This window comes from Monodon monoceros, unplaced genomic scaffold (assembly GCF_005190385.1).
Source record: "Monodon monoceros isolate NGI ecotype Baffin Bay Population unplaced genomic scaffold, NGI_Narwhal_1 Super_Scaffold_4, whole genome shotgun sequence".
In the NCBI taxonomy this organism is placed as follows: domain Eukaryota; kingdom Metazoa; phylum Chordata; class Mammalia; order Artiodactyla; family Monodontidae; genus Monodon; species Monodon monoceros.
In genome coordinates this window covers 50085219-50103281 of record NW_021703781.1, presented here as the reverse complement: position 1 = coordinate 50103281, position 18063 = coordinate 50085219, and the positions used below count along the sequence as shown (strand labels likewise).

At 39.4% G+C, this 18063-nt stretch overlaps 1 protein-coding gene and 1 non-coding gene across 2 annotated transcripts in view; one reads left to right on the top strand and one right to left on the bottom strand.

The window, feature by feature from the left end:
- TBC1D12 (TBC1 domain family member 12) overlaps positions 1-18063 on the bottom strand; it is a 124963-nt gene that overhangs the window by 98282 nt on the left and 8618 nt on the right. The gene's annotated exons all lie outside the window — the stretch shown is intronic.
- LOC114883492 lies at positions 4694-4800 on the top strand. The gene has a single exon (XR_003790590.1). It is a non-coding gene; the product is annotated as a U6 spliceosomal RNA (small nuclear RNA).

The following is an 18063-nucleotide window of genomic DNA, read 5'->3' as shown; positions in this document are numbered from 1 at the left end:
TCAGAGGACATTCCCAAGGCCACGACTTCCCCCGGCTCCCCACTGCCCTTGCCCGCAGACTGGACGTGTGTGGCCGCCGTGCTGAGTCGGGCACAACCCCCTGGCTCCACCCCGGCGCACTCTCCTGGAGAACTGAGGACTGTGCCCTGGGTTCATCAGCAGGATCTGTCTTGAAGCCAGTCCTAGAGTGACAAGAGCCACACCTGCAGGTCTATTCCACTGACCAGCCGCACAGGACCGAGCTGGGCCCACGGACCTTGGTCTGGATTGTGTTGGCTGGTCATTCTTGCCTAGGTTCACAGGCCAACAGCCACCGTCCTTCCTCTCCTGCTCATCACTGCACCAGTGGCTCACTCCTACCTGCTGCCGTCACACGCCTGGCAACCTCGTGTTCCGGGGCCAGCCAAGAACTGAGACCCCAGCAGGCCCCTAGTTCCCAGTAGGCAAAGTCCCCATTAAACTACTGCTGCCTAGCCGTGTTCTCGAGGCTTCAGAGCCGGGAAAGTGCGGAGAGCATGGCAAGCCGCCGCGCCCCCAGCCCTGGACCCGCGATGCTCCACCGAGGCGCCGGAACCTCGCCGTACCCCGCCCCCGCAACACAAGAGACCTCTGCGCCCGCCTGTCCCGCGGACCCGGGTGCGCCTCCGGCCACCGCGACCCAGGACGGAAGCGCGGGGCGCGGGGCTCGGCCGGCGGCGGGCGCTGGGGCGGGCGGGGACCCGGGCTCTGGCCCCGAGGCCGCGCGGACCCGCCAGCCCCACCTCCTTCCCCGCCGCCTGGAAAAAGCTAAAATTGCACGTTTTCAAATGGCTTTATTTTATGTGAATTTCACCCCAATAAAAAAATTTAATGTAGGAGATATCTAGACATAAGTATAGCTGTACGATGGTAAAGATGAGGGTAGCTAAGAGAATCTAATCTCAATCGTTTGTCTTTTCAACCTTTTTCCTCTATGCCTAGAGAATTTAACCTTGCAATTTCCTTCCTGCTGTCAAACCTTCCCTAACTTGTTAACTTATTTTTTTCAAGCAACCACTCTATTTCTTCCTCTGTGAAATCATACTCTTTTAAAAATACAGTTTCTTCAAGTTGTTTATTTTGTTCAACTCCTTTCTCTCCCACGGTCAATAGAAGAAGGTTTTATGAACCATAATAGCCCATACAACCCTTCTATTTTATCAGTGCAGCCTTCAAAATTGACACATTTATATTTTGTAACTTTGTCTACAGTAATATGTATTGCATAATAAACAATGATAGTGGTTCTTCTTAGTGATTAGTGGTTATATGTCCCACTTTCAACAATAAAACTTTCCGACTTATCTGATAAGTAGTATCATATCCTATCTTACAAAGAAAAAAAAAATCTTCTTTCAAGGTGTAGCATATCCTTTCTGTGGTCCTTAAGGGTCTGACATCAAAATCTTTTGATACCATATTACATTACTACAACTCAGGCATAAATAATATATCCTGGTACAGTCCTATAAATCAGATGAAATCATTATGATGAGAAGGCATATTCTTAATCTCTGCTGTAAAATATTAATTAATATTAATTAATATTAAAATATGAAAAACTATTGGTATACTTGGATTCTTACATTTCTGAGAAATTTGACTTTCACAGAAATTCTCAAAACACATGTAATTAGGGTTTCCCTGGTGGCACAGTGGTTAAGAATCTGCCTGCTACTGCAGGAACACGGGTTTGAGCCTGGTCTGGGAAGATCCCACATGCTGTGGAGCAACTAAGCCCATGCGCCACAACTACTGAGCCTGCACTCTAGAGCCCACGAGCCACAACTACTGAGCCCACGTGCCACAATTACTGAAGCCTGCGCACCTAGAGCCCGTGCTCTGCAATATGAGAAGCCACTGCAATGAGAAGCCTGCGCACTGCAACGAAGAGTAGCCCCCGCTTGCCGCAGCTAGAGAAAAGCTCGTGCGCAGCAACGAAGACACAACGCAGCCAAACATAAAATAAATAAAATTTTTTTTAAAAAAAGAATTTCCTTCCTTTAAAAAAAAAAAAACACGTAATTAGTCATATTCTATGTGTATGACCCAATTCTCGTTATTGAAGAGTGAAGAATGGTACCATTATCCCATACTATTATTTTGCTACAATTGTACTCAAGGAGAGTACAAAGGCCTCCAAAAAAGACCTCAAAGCTCCTCTTTCTTTAATCAACTTTTTTCTTGTTACACTGGATTTCCAAATAGCATTCAACAGCTTAACCTTCTATCATGTTAAATCACCATCAGCAACACCCACATACACTTTTTCTCACTTAGCTGCACATTAGCAGCAACATTTAGGGAGTTTTTTTTTAAAATGCTGATGTCTGGGCCATACCCAAGACAAATTCAGTCAATATCTCTGGAGGAGGAGCCTTTACACTAGTATTAAAAGCCACTCAAGTCATTCTAATTTATAGCCAAGGTTGGAAAATGCTGCCTTATACCTATAACCTATCTCTCTCCTTCCCTGAACAAGTGAACTGCTTTAAAAAGATGTTTACACATTGTGCACCTCCAGATGTGATACCCAGAGAAGGATACAGTGTGGCCGAGGATGCACAACCTCAGTCTAATCACACAAAATCATCAGATGAACTTGAAATGAGGAAAATTCTATTTTAAAAAATGAAATGGGGGGTACTCTATTCTTCAAAAAAAAGGCAGTATCATAGAAGGCAAATAAAAGCTGTGGACAGGCTTGAGATTAAATAAAATTAAAACAATATGACAAGTACATGCAATACCTGCCCCTAAACTGGGTTTTGTATTAGGTAGAGAAAAGGAAAACATTCTATGAAGGACTTTATTAGATCATCTGACACAATTGTCATAAGCACAGTGGATATTTTTTTCCATAAATTTATTTATTTATTTAATTTATTTTTGGCTGCGTTGGGTCTTTGTTGTTGCCCGCGGGCTTTCTCTAGTTGCAGCAAGCAGGGGCTGCTCTTTGTTGTGGTGCACAGGTTCTAGGCGCACGGGCTCAGTAGTTGTGGCTTGCAGGCTCTAGAGCGCAGGCTTAGGCTCAGTAGTTGTGGTGCACGGACTTAGTTGCTCCGCGGCATGTGGGATCTTCCTGGACCAGGGATTGAACCCGTGTCCCTTGTATTGGCAGGCAGATTCTTAACCACTTCGCCACCAGGGAAGTCGCAGCACAGTGTATTAAGTAAAGGTGTCAATGTAAAAATTGATATTTATAATTAACAATTGCTATATTCTGTAAGAAAATATTTCTGCTCTTAGGAAATGTACACTAGAGTATTTGGGATAAAAGGCCATGATATACGTAATTTACCCTCAAATGATTTAGAAAAAAAAATTATGCATGCACACACACACAGAACAAGGGATAAAGTAAATGTTAACAGTGGATAAACAACAAGGTCCTATTGCATAGCACAGGGAACATATTCAATATCCTGTGATAAACCATAATGGAAAAGAATGTGAAAAAGAATAAATATATGGACAACCAAGTCACTTTGCTTAACATAACATTGTAAACTATACTTCAGTAAAATTTTCTAAAATGTTAACAGTAGGCAAATCTGGGAAAGATATGTGTTCTTTGTACTATTTTATGTTTATAGCTTTTTGTAAGTTTATTTCCAAAAAATACCGTTTTAAAGATTTCTCTATTTTCTCACTCGTCACCTGCCCTCCCCCCCCCAATTTACTCCATTCTAGCTTCTGTCCACAATTCTTTACCCTCATCAATGACTTCCCTGTCCCTAATTTAAGGAAAAAATGTCAGTCTCTATCCTGCTTGATCTTTCAACAGCATTCATTCTGTTAATCACTCCCTCCAATTTGAAACACTCTTTCACCTGGCTTTCAGCCTTTTAAAAGAAACACTCTTTTTCCTCAGTTTTTATTATTCTGTTGTTGCCATACTCTCTTAGTTTTCCTCCTACCTCTTTGGCCACTACTTCTCAGTCTCCTCAAGGGAAGAGAGAATTCTTCCTTTTTAGCTGAAATTTCCTAATGGAATAGTTCTGAACCCTCTTTTCTTCTTATTCAACCCCCTTTACCCTCGGCAATCTCATGATTTAGATGATCATCTATAAACTGAGGACTCTTGAATTTGTTATCTACAGCTCCAACATTATAATCCAAATGCCTTCTTGATACTTACATGTAGATATTTTTAGACATCATAAACATAACATGACTGAGTCTTTCCTAGTTTTCTTCCAGCATTCTCCATCTTAATACATACCACCACCCTCCACTCAGTTTCTCCAGGTCCTATATGCCAACTGTGTACCCAATATATCTGCTTGGTAGTCTCAAAGTCACCTTGATCCCAATATGTCCAAGTCTAAACTCATAATTGCCTTCTCCAAATCTGCTCCTATTATAATATTCCATATCTCACCAAATGACAGTACTTTAGTTCACACACCTAAAACCCAAGAGTCATCCTTAATACCTCCCTCTTTCTTACTCCTTATCCAGGTGTAGTGGGTTGAATTGTGTTCCCCCAAAAGATATATCCAAGTCCTAACCGCAAGTACCTGTGAATGTGACTTTATTTAGAAAAGGGTCTTTGTAGATATAATTAAGATAAGGCTCCCCAAATGAGATAATCCTGGATTAGACATACTCCCTCTCCTAACAGAGCTAATAAATAGGTGTGATGGATGTCATTATAAAAGAAAAAAGAGGAGTGCTCACTTCGGCAGCACATATACTAAAATTGGAATGATACAGAGCAGATCAGCATGGCCCCTGTGCAAGGATGACATGCAAATTCATGAAGTGTTCCATATTTTGGGGAGGGATAAATAAGGAGTTCAGGTTTAACATATACAAACTACTATATACAAAATAGATAATCAACAAGGACCTACTGTATAGTGCAAGGAACTCTACTTAATATTCTGTAATAACCTACAGGGGAAAAGAATCTGAAAAAGAATGAATATATGTATATGTATAACTGAATCACTTAGCTGTACACCTGAAAATAATACAACATTGTAAACCAACTATACTCCAATATAAAATAAAAATTAAATTAAAAAAATCAAATAGTGGGGGAAAAAAAGAAAGAAGAAGAGAAGACATGGAGTGTCTCCATGTCTCCACATGGAGACACTGGGAAGAAGGCCATGTGAAGATGGAGGAGGAGATTGGAGTGAGGCATCTATAAGCCAAAGGAACCCAAAGGATTGCTGATGGTGCCATCAATTAGGAGAGAGGCGTGAAGTGAATTCTCTTGCAGAGCCTTCAGAAGAAACCAACTCTGCCAACATCTTGATTTCAGACTTCTGGTTTCCAGAATTGTGAGAGAATAAATTTATATTGTTTTAAACGACCAAATCTGTGGCAGTTTGTTATCACAGCCTTAGAAGGCTAATGTACCAACTAGTCACTAAAGTATGTTTGTTTTACCCTCCTAAATATCTTTTTTTTAATTATATAATACAATGTTATCCACTGTAGCTCACCATGTTTTACATCAGATCTTCTGAAATTAGACAGCTGAGAGACCCTTACAAACTTTCAGCTATAAGATGGATAAGGTCTAAGGATATAATGTAAATATCCTCTAAATGTACTCACTTTACACTCTGTCTACCCACCCAGACTAAGTTACTATCATCTCTTTCCTGGGTGACAGAATTACCCTCCAACTGGTCTCTCCACATTCACTTGGGGCCACATTCAAACATTTTCCCATGCTGCAACCAAAGTACTTTTTTTTTTAAGATTTTTTTTAATGTGGACCATTTTTAAAGTTTTTACTGAATTTGTTACAATATTGCTTCCGTTTTATGTTTTGGTTTTTTGGCTGTGAGGCATGTGGGTTCTTAGCTCACCAACCAGGGATCGAACCCGCACCCCCTGCGTTGGAAGGCGAAGTCTTAACCCCTGGACCTGCAAGAAGTCCTGCCGGAGTACTTTTTAATAAACACATATCTGATCATGTCACTGCCCTGCTTTTTTAGTCACCTTTATATTAACCTTTCAACTTTTTAAAAGAAACACTTTTTCCTTAGGTTTCATTTCTCTATTGTCTCTATTTTTTTCTCCTACATTTTGGCTGTTTCTTTTAAGTACTCTTTGGGAGGGTTCCTCTTCCTTAATCCAAATGTAAGTGGCTTCCTATTCTCTTAAGGCCAGAGACAAAATCTTTTTCATGACCTACAAAGCTCTTCATGGTCTGTCCACCTATCTAGTCTCCCCTCCCACTTCTCTCCTAAACTCCCTGAACTTCTGTTGTGTTGGTCTTCTTTTTGTCATAGTTACTACAAAGCTCCTTGTGCAAGCTTCTATATCTAGGTTGTTCTCCATGATGACCTGGGTCTGTGTTATGCTGATTTTTATCTGCCTCTCCAATCTCATCTCTCATTTCCTTTCTCCTCACTCAGCATTTTTCACATCAACTTTTCCCTGTTTCTGAAATTATGTGCTCAGCCCCTTCTCCTTAAGGGTCTTCGTGCATGTTGGTCCCCCTGCCTAGAAGACTCTTCCCCACTTTGTTAACCTGATTAACTCCTATGCTTTTTCAGGACTCAGTTTTAATGTCACCTCCTCAGAGAAGCCTTCTCTGATCTCCACTCCAATTGCTTAGACTCCAGTTATATGCTTTCATAGCACCTTTTTTCTTTGTAGTCAGTATCACAGCTATAGTCTTATATGTATATATATATAAATATATTTGGTTGGCATTTGTACACACACACACACACACACACACACACACTACACTACAAGCTCTATGAGGGGAGGGAGTATGGCTGTTTTGTTCACCTTCTTAGCAATAGTATCAACCACAGTGCCAAGCACATAGTGGCAATAAACATTTATTAAAAGAATACATGAATAAATGGGTGAATAAAACTACTATCAAATATGTGTCTAGTTTCCAGGAAATTCCCAACTCAACAGATTAAGCATATCTATGATCCTCAAGACCATAATCCAAAAACTGCCTGATGCTGATTCCTATTTACACTCTTAAACACATGCAATTTCATTGTCCATGGATGAACGTTTAACCTAAAGATGGTTCGTTTTGTATGAGTATGCACTAGTGAAACATAAAATAACTATAGGTTGTCCTCACTATATACAGATCTGAGAGCTGAGTCTTTGATGACAAACTGACTAAACAAAATTGTGGTCAGTATGTCCATTTGAAAATTGGCTGACAAGATGTGGAATAAATTTGGTATCAAAATCCAAATAAAGTTCTGTGAAACAATCTTCTGTGTGCCTATGTGACTTGGATTGCTGCTGAAATCATCCTCAACTTCCACAAATGATTTAAATTCCATGCATGCCTGGTAAAGCCTCAGCCAGTAAGAGAAGGTGACTAGGACTAAGGTTGTGGGTTATAGTTAGATAACAAGTATTGAGAATATGTGTATTGCAGATTAACCAGAAGGGTGAGACACATGTGGGAAATGAATGATAGTAAGATCACAAAGCAGCTGCTGTTTGGTAAACCACAGCGGGCCAGCCACAAACCAAGAGACTGAAGAGATGCTCTAGAAATGCATACTGATCCTTTGGGGAAGCAAACTGATACCACATATCAAGAGGCACTGCAATCCTACTCCTGGGAATCTGTCATAAGGAAATAATTCAAGAGAGTAAAATAAAAGCTATAAAAAGATGCCTGTAACAAAATGCTTAATAGTTAAAAATTAGAAATTACTTAAATTGTCAATAATATGGGAAGTGTAGGAAAAACGAGGTATATCAGTGAAATATTATGAAGATAATTAAAATGATAGAAATACAGAAATATGGGGAAATTTTACAAAATAATATTAAATAAAAGGTAGAGACACACAACTGCATATCATAATTATAATGACATATAAAATCTGCATCTCTAGCTTGATAATGGTCAAAAAGGATAGATATGAAAAGAGAATGATGGAGTTTTTTGGATTTTTATACTTCCTTTTATGATATTTTAAAATTGATTAAATGGCAATTCTTTGAAAGAATAGTCTGAAAAGCACTTCCAAATACATGTCATAGCTATGAATTGTGAAGAAGCAAGAGTTGCAAGTATTTTTTACGCTGCAAGAGGGCATTCAGCTACATTTGGAGAAAAAAGCATCTACAAGCCTACATTTAAAAACTATGCACAGACTTACAAAAACAATGACCTGTTCTGCAAATAGTTGGTACTGCTATAATCAAATGAGAGTTTTTACATAAATTCACTATAAGGAGGACTAACATTTGTTAAGTGTTAGTATTTTCAGAAACGTTTGGGGCCAGACCTGAAGTAGGTTAAATATTTCTCATTTTTTCAGTGATGTCTGTATTTTGATAACAAAAGTATAACAGGAAGCCATTTTGCAATAAAACATAAACAGAAAAATCTTTAAAAAGCCACAATCCCTCTACCCAGCACTAATCAAATTCAATACTAATTGAATACTCTTTTATAGATAATTTAATTTGCTGTGTTGTTTCCTAATCTGTGGATGAAAATAAGCTTATTTAACCAACCCCATTATTGGACATTTTGATGTCTCCCAATTGTTTACTGTTATAAACACTGCTGCAGTTTGATTCATTGTATATAAATATCTGTACATATCTTTGGCTATTTTCTGAGGAAAATTTATCAGAAATGGAATAATAGGGGAAATCATATAAATATACATTTTATTTTTTTATTAGACTTGAAAGCCAAAGATTTTGCTTTCCTTTACATGTTTTTTTCCTATGTCCAATTAAATCTCCTTTCTATCCATTAAATTCTCATCCATTATCCAAAACCCAGCTTTGGGACTTCCGTGGTGGCACAGTGGTTAGGAATCTGCCTGCCAATGCAGGGGATACGGGTTTGAGCCCTGGTCCAGGAAGATCCCACATGCCATGGAGCAACGAAGCCTGTGCACCACAACTACTGCAGTCCATGCACCAAAACTACTGAAGCCCACACGCCACAACTACTGAAGCCCATGCACCATAACTACTGAAGCCCACGCACCTAGAGCCCGCGCTCTGCAACAAGAGAAGCCACCGCAATGAGAAGCCCGCGCACCGCAACGAAGAGTAGCCCCCGCTGGCTGCAGCTAGAGAAAGCTCGTTGTAGCAACGAAGACCCAATGCAGCCAAAAATAAATAAATAAATAAATGTATACAAAATCCAGCTTTAAGCTCTATTTTCCAAGACAATTTCAGTGAGTACTCCAATGTCCACTGATCTCCCACATCTTGTACTTTTACTTATTTTGAAATAATTTGAGACTTAACAAAAATTTGCAAAAACAGCACAAGTTATTTCCATACGCTCTTCATTGAGATTCCCCAAATATTAATATCTAACGTAACCACAATACAATTATCAAAATAATGGGGCTTCCCTGGTGGCGCAGTGGTTGAGAGTCCGCCTGCCAATGCAGGGGACGCGGGTTCGTGCCCCAGTCCGGGAGGATCCCACATGCCGCGGAGCGGCTGGGCCCGTGAGCCATGGCCGCTGAGCCTGTGCGTCCGGAGCCTGTGCTCCGCAGCCGGAGGGGCCACCACAGTGAGAGGTCCGCGTACCGCAAAAAAAAAAAAAAAGAAAAAAGAAACATTGCTATCATACTATTACCTAATCTACAGACCTTACTTAAATATTTCATTTTGTCCCACTAATGTGCTTGATCTGCTGCAGGATCAAGCATTCCTTTTAGTTTTCATGTCTCCTTCTACCCCTCCAATGCAGGACAGTTTCTCAGTCTTTCTTTGTCTTTCATGACCTCAGGGCTAACTCAGGGCACAGGGCCCTGCCCTGCACATTAGATTTAATACTGTTATTGTTGTCTTGAAATTCTTCATCATTTTAAAAGAAATTTTGAAAATTTCACATTTGAATTTTACCAGGGCTCTGTAAATTATGTAGCTGGTTCTGAATGACCTTGACACTTTTGAAGAAGACTGGCCAGTTGTTTTATAAGATCCCTCAGTTTAGGTTTGGTTTCATTGTTTCCTCATAATTCAATTCAGGTTATACATTTTTAGTAAGAATACTACCGAAGTGATGTTGTGTTCTCATGCATTGCAGCAGGAGGCGCATAATACTGGTTTATCCCAATACTTGTGATATTAACTTTAATAATTTAGTCAAGATGATGCCTTCCAGTTTTCTGCACTGTGAAGTCACTGTTTGGTCCTTTGATATACATTTTCAAATTGCTTTGTGAAAAGGTTGTACAGTTTTACATTCCCTACCAGCATTGTGTGTAAGCGCCCATCTTCCTGAAACCTCACCAAAGATAGATTATATCTCTTTAAAAAACTCCCCAACTTTATATCAGTAAAAGGACTTCTCTTAATTATTTCTAACTACTTTTCTTTGAAAAGTACTACTGGACTTCCCTGGTGGCACAGTGGTTAAGAATCTGCCTGCCAATGCAGGGGACACGGGTTCAAGCCCTGGTTCGGGAAGATCCCACATGCTGTGGAGCAGCTAAGCCTGTGGGCCACAACTACTGAGCCAGTGCTCTAGAGCCCGTGAGCCACAACTACTGAGCCCACGTGCCACAACTACTGAAGCCCACGTGCCTAGAGCCCGTGCTCTGCAACAAGAGAAGCCACCACGAGAAGCCCGCACACCGCAATGGAGAGTAACCCCCACTCGCTGCAACTAGAGAAAGCCCAAGCGCAGCAACGAAGGCCCAATGCAGCCATAAATAAATAAATTTATTTAAAAAAAAAAGAAAGAAAAGTACTACTAATGAAGCTGGACCTCCCTCCCCCACCCCACCCCACTCCCATATTAGCCATTTACATTTCTTCTTTTGAGACTAAGTCAAAAATTTCTTTGTCCAACCTGCTTGTAGTCCACCTTAGTGATTAGATAATCCTAAGAAATATTTGTGAGTTGAAAGGGGATCATGGAGAAGTATACAGATTATGGGCATAGAGTTTTAAATGTTTAGGAAAAGTAAACAGAAACCTCCTTCAGAAGATGACAATTATCTCTAGTATACAACTGTGTGTTGTAAATTCCTGAAGGGGAATGTGACAAACTGGATCTGGATCTAGGCTACTGGGGGAAAGGAGAACCCCAGTGGCTTACTCACAATGGATGTGTTAAGAATAAAAGGGATACAGGAGAAAATAGAATTGAATAGAAGATTCTAGGATGCTCTGTTGGAGAGCAGTGGGGATGAGGTAATCATAAAACAGAAAACCTCTGATAATTGAGTTATTCTGATGATCCAGCTGGCATGACTTAGTCAAATCAAGTATGTGCATAACCTATGATCTGGCAATTCCACTCCTGGTTATACCCTTCAAAGGAATTTCTCACTCGTCCCTAAGAGGATATGTTAGAGGATGCTCATTAAAGTGTGCCAGTGTTGTTGTTGCTGTTCTTGTGTGAGGTGGAAAAGAATTGGAGACAATCCTGAATTGGAGTAAATATATAATAACCAAGATGAAGAACTATGTAACAAATAGTAACAACAGATTAGATATACAAAGAGCATGATTAGTATACACAGATGTACACAGAACAACTATGTTAAAAACAGTGCCAAGTGAAAAAGAAATGAGAATAATAATACAATATCATTTACATAAGTTAATAACACATACATAGAAAACAAATATACCTTTTTCAAGAACATGAATTTTAAAAATTTGTATTAAAATGGTTGCATATGGAAGAGAGAAAGGAATTGCTAAAAGGGGATAAAACTGAGTATACTGATAAATAAAAAATGTAACAGGGGACTTCCCTGGTGGTGCAGTGGTTAAAAATCGACCTGCCAATGCAGAGGACATGGGTTCGAGTCCTGGTCCAGGAAGATCCCACATGCCACGGAGAAACTAAGCCCACACACGCCACAACTACTGAGCCTGTGCTCTAGAGCCCGTGAGGCACAACTACTGAGCCCACATGCCACAACTACTGAAGCCCGCGTGCCTAGAGCCCATGTTCCACAGCAAGAGAAGCCACCGCAATGAGAAGCCCACACACTGCAACGAAGAGTAGCCCCCGCTCACTGTAACTAGAGAAAGCCTGTGTGCAGCAACGAAGATTGAATGCAGCCAAAAATAAATAAATAAATTTTAAAAAATCTTAAAAAAAAAATGTAACTGAGAGTCTTTGCATGGATGAATGATGATAATGTGTCAAGAACTGAGGAAGGTGTTAACTCTCTGCATTAAAAGAATACGAAAGAAATAAGGGAAGGGAGGAAAGAAAGAAAAGAAAGAATGGAAGAAAGTAAGAAGAAAAAAAGAAAAAGCAAGGGAGAGCAAACTGACCAGTAATAAGCCTCTGCTCCCTTGGATCACAGGGCTTTGCATATGCTGTTTCCATTTGCTAAAAATTCTAATCATGACCACCACCACACACAGACACACACACACACACACACACACACACGCACAGAGTTAATTCCTCTTTCCTTCAGATCTCAGCTCAGTCATCATTTCTTTAGTAAAAGCCTCCTATGACCTCTCTGATGAGGCCACAACATCCCCCTATTATTAATATAATAGGTCTTAACACTGTATACTCTCTTTTTTGGCACTAATTACAACAAAACGTTTTAGAATTAGAAACCTTTACATTTATTTGTATGGTTCTTTGATTAATATCTGCTTCCCACTAGTAGACCAAAGCCCAACAAGGGCAGGGATGGTATCATTTTCTCGTTCTCATGCCCTGACACTGGCTGATAGAGAGTAAGAGGCCAGTTAATATTTGTTACATAAGTGAATTAATAAAAGGGTAAATGAATGAACTGACAAGAATAAAGATTGGAAAAGAGAAAGTGGAAGAACTATGAAAATACCCTCACAGAAGGTCTTGAAACTATTTACCATAAAGAAGGAGGGACTGTTTCTTAATTTTACCACACCTTTTGCATGCCAGGTGCTATACACCATATCACTAACAGGTAAGAATTGTTATCCTCATTTTCTTTTTTTATTTACTTATTTTTGGCTGCATTGGGTCTTCGTTGCTGCACGTGGGCTTTCTCTAGTTGCGGTGAGCAGGGGCTACTCTTCGTTGTGGTGTGCGGGCTTCTCATTGTGGTGGCTCCTCTTGTGGAGCACGGGCTCTAGGCATGCAGGCTTTAGTAGTTGTGGCACGTGGGCTCAGTAGTTGTGGCTCACGGACTCTAGAGTGCAGGCTCAGTAGTTGGGGTGCATGGGCTTAGTTGCTCCGTGGCATGTGGGATCTTCCCGGACCAGGGCTTGAACCTATGTCCCCTGCATTGGCAGGTGGGTTCTTAACCACTGCGCCACCAGGGAACCCCCCCCCCATTTTAAAAGGTAGTTAAAAACTAAGTCTTTCTGCCCTCAATGTTCATGCTTTTTTCCATATACCATTTAGGATGTGGGGATTGAGAGAAACTGGAAAAGGGGAATATTCACCAAGAGTGCTGAATAGAAGGGAAAGGAAAAAAGAGATGGAGAGAAAACAAGGGTTTAGCAGAATGCAAGGGGATACTAAGCTAAAAAGGGAGATAGCTACCAAAACACTACGTTTGACCTAAAGCCAAAAGTGATTGATCTGAAAGCAGTTCACCCTTGGGATGGAGAGTAAGAATAGGCTGAACTAGAGTAGAAGCAAGAAGTACTACAATTCTACAGCCTATGGAAGGAAAACCACATTCACAGAAAGATAGACAAAATGAAAAGGCAGAGGACTCTGTACCAGATGAAGGAACAAGATAAAATCCCAGAAAAACAACTAAATGAAGTGGAGATAGGCAACCTTCCAGAAAAAGAATTCAGAATAATGATAGTGAAGATGATCCAGGACCTCGGAAAAACAATGGAGGCAAAGATTAAGAAGATGCAAGAAATATCTAACAAAGACCTAGAAGAATTAAAGAACAAACACCTAGAAGAATTAAAGAGCAAACAAACAGAGATGAACAATACAATAACTGAAATGAAAAATACAGTAGAAAGAATCAGTAGCAGAATAACTGAGGCAGAAGAACGGATAAGTGCCCTGGAAGACAGAATGGTGGAATTCACTGCTGCGGAACAGAATAAAGAAAAAAGAATGAAAAGAAATGAAGACAGCCTAAGAGACCTCTGGGACAACATTAAACACAACAATGTTCACATTATAGGGGTCCCACAAGGAGAAGGGAGAGAGAAAGGACCCAAGAAAATATTTGAAGAGATTATAGTTGAAAACTTCCCTAACATGGGCAAGGAAATAGCAACCCACGTCCAGGAAGTGCAGAGAGTCACAGGCAGGATAAGCCCAAGAAGAAACACACCGAGACACACAGTAATCAAATTGACAAAAATTAAAGACAAAGAAAAATTATTGAAAGTAACAAGGGAAAAATGACAAAAGACATACAAAGGAACTCCCATAAGGTTAACAGCTGATTTCTCGGCAGAAACTCTACAAGCCAGACGGGAGTGGCATGATATACTTAAAGTGATGAAACGGAAGAACCAACAACCAAGATGACTCTACCCAGCAAGGATCTCATTCAGATTTGATGGAGAAATCAAAAGCTTTACAGACAAGCAAAAGCTAAGAGAGTTCAGCACCACCAAACCAGCTCTACAACAAATGCTAAAGGAACTTCTCTAAGTGGGAAATAAAAGAGAAGAAAAGGACCTACAAAAACAAACCGATAAAAATTAAAAAAATGGTAATAAGAACATACATATCAATAATTGCTTTAAATGTGAATGGATTAAATGCTCCAACCAAAAGACACAGGCTTGCTGAATGGATACAAAAACAAGACCCATATATATGCTGTCTACAAGAGACCCACTTCAGACCTAGGAACACATACAGACTGAAAGTGAGGGGATGGAAAAAGATATTTCCATGCAAATGGAAATCGAAAGAAAGCTGGAGTACCAATACTCATATCAGATAAAATAGACTTTAAAATAAAGAATGTTACAAGAGACAAGGAAGGACACTACATAATGATCAAGGGATCAATCCAAGAAGAAGATATAACAATTATAAATATATATGCACCCAACATAGGAGCACCTCAATACATAAGGCAACTGCTAAGAATTATAAAAGAGAAAATTGACAGTAACACAATAATAGTGGGGGACTTTAACACCTCACTTACACCAATGGTCTGATCATTCAGAAAGAAAATTAATAAGGAAACACAAGCTTTAAATGACACAATAGACCAGACAGATTTAATTGATATTTATAGCACATTCCATCCAAAAACAGCAGGTTACAGTTTCTTCTCAAGTGCTCATGGAACATTCTCCAGGATAGATCACATCTTGGGTCACAAATCAAGCTTGGTAAATTTAAGAAAATTAAAATCATATCAAGCATCTTTTCCGACCACAATGCTATGAGATTAGAAGTCAATTACAGGGAAAACATGTAAAAAACACAAACATACAGAGGCTAAACAATACGTTATTAAATAACTAAGAGATCACTTAAGAAATCAAAGAGGAAATCAAAAAATACCTAGAGACAAATGACAATGAAAACATGACGATCCAAACCTATGGGACACAGCAAAAGCAGTTCTAAGAGGGAAGTTTATAGCAATACAACCTACCTCAAGAAACAAGAAAAATCTCAAATAAACAATCTAATCTTACACCTAAAGAAACTAGAGAAAGAAGAACAAACAAAACCCAAAGTTAGTAGAAGGAAAGAATTCATAAAGATCAGAACAGAAATAAATGAAATAGAAACAAAGAAAACAATAGCAAAGATCAATAAAACTAAAAGCTGGTTCTTTGAGAAGATAAACAAAATTGATAAACCATTAGCCAGACTCTCAAGAAAAAGAGGGAGAGAACTCCAATCAATAAAATTAGAAATGAAAAAGGAGAAGTTACAACAGACACTGCAGAAATACAAAGCATCCTAAGAGACTACTACAAGCAACTCTATGCCAATAAAATGGACAACCTGGAAGAAATGGACAAATTCTTAGAAAGATATAACCTTCCAAGACTGAACCAGGAAGAAATAGAAAATATGAACAGACCAATCACAAGTAATGAAATTGAAACTGTGATTAAAAATCTTCCAACAAACAAAAGTCCAGGACCAGATGGCTTCATGAGTGAATTCTATCAAACATTTAGAGAAGAGCTAACACCAATCCTTCTCAAACTCTTCCAAAAATTGCAGAGGAAGGAACACTCTCAAACTCATGCTATGAGGACACCATCACCCTGACAGCAAAACCAGACAAAGATACTACACAAAAAGAAAATTACAGACCAATATCACTGATGAATATAGATGTAAAAATCCTCAACAAAATACTAGCAAACAGAATCCAACAACACATTAAAAGGATCATACACCATGATCAAGTGGGATATATCCCAGGGATGCAAGAGATTCTTCAATATACGCAAATCAATCAATGTGATACACCATATTAACAAATTGAAGGATAAAAACCATATGATCATCTCAATAGATGCAGAAAAAGCTTTTGACAAAATTCAACACCCATTTATGATAAAAACTCTCCAGAAAGTGGGCATAGAGGGAACCTACCTCAACAGAATAAAGGCCATATACGACAAACCCACAGCAAACATCATTCTCAATGGTGAAAAACTGAAAGCATTTCCTCTAAGATCAGGAATGAGACAAGGATGTCCACTCTCGCCACTATTATTCAATATAGTTTTGGAAGTCCTAGCCATGGCAATCAGAGAAGAAAAAGAAATAAAAGGAATCCAAATAGGAAAAGAAGAAGTAAAACTGTCACTGTTCGCAGATGACATGGTACTATACATAGAGAATCCTAAAGATATCACCAGAAAACTACTAGAGCTGATCAATGAATTTGGTAAGGTTGCAGGATACAAAATTAATGCACAGAAATCTCTTGCATTCCTATACACTAACAATGAAAGATCAGAAAGAGAAATGAAGGAAACAATCCCATTCACCATTGCCACAAAAAGAATAAAATACCTAGGAATAAGCCTACCTAAGGAGGTAAAAGACCTGTACTCAGAAAACTATAAGACACTGATGAAAGAAATCAAAGATGACACAAACAGATGGAGAGATATACCATGTTCTTGGATTGGAAGAGTCAATATTGTGAAAATGATTATGCTACCCAAAGCAATCTACAGAGTCAGTGCAATCCCTATCAAATTACCAGTGGCATTTTTTACAGAAGTAGAACAAAAAATCTTAAAACTTGTATGGAGACACAAAAGACCCGAATAGCCAATGTGGCCTTTAGGGAAAAAAACGGAGCTGGAGGTATCAAGCTCCCTGACTTCAGACTATACTACAAAGCTACAGTAATCAAGACAATATGGTACTGGCACAAAAACAGAAATATAGATCAATGGAACAGGATAGAAAGCCCAGAGATAAACCCACGCACCTATGGTCCACTAATCTATGACAAAGGAGGCAAGGATATACAGTGGAGAAAAGACAGCCTCTTCAATAAGTGGTGCTGGGAAAACTGGACAGCTACATGTAAAAGAATGAAATTAGAACACTTCCTAACACCATACACAAAAATAAACTCAAAATGGATTAGAGACCTAAATGTAAGACCAGACACTATAAAACTCTTAGAGGAGAACATAGGAAGAACACCCTTTGACATAAATCACAGCAAGATCTTTTTTGATCCACCTCGTGGAGTAATGGAAATAAACAAAATAAATAAACAAATGAGACCTAATGAAACTTAAAAGCTTTTGCAAAGCAAAGGAAACTACAAACAAGACGAAAAGACAACCCTCAGAATGGGAGAAAATATTTGCAAATGAATCAACGGACAAAGGATTAAGCTCCAAAATATATAAAGAGCTCATGCAGCTCAATATGAGAAAAACAAACAATCTAATCAAAAAATGTGCAGGGGCTTCCCTGGTGGCGCAGTGGTTGAGAGTCCGCCTGCCGATGCAGGGGACACGGGTTCGTGCCCCGGTCCAGGAAGATCCCACATGCCGTGGAGCGGCTGGGCCCGTGAGCCATGGCCACTGAGCCTGCGCATCTGGAGCCTGTGCTCCGCAACGGAAGAGGCCACAACAGCGAGAGGCCTGCTTACCACAAAAAAAAAAAAAAAAAAAAAAAAAAAA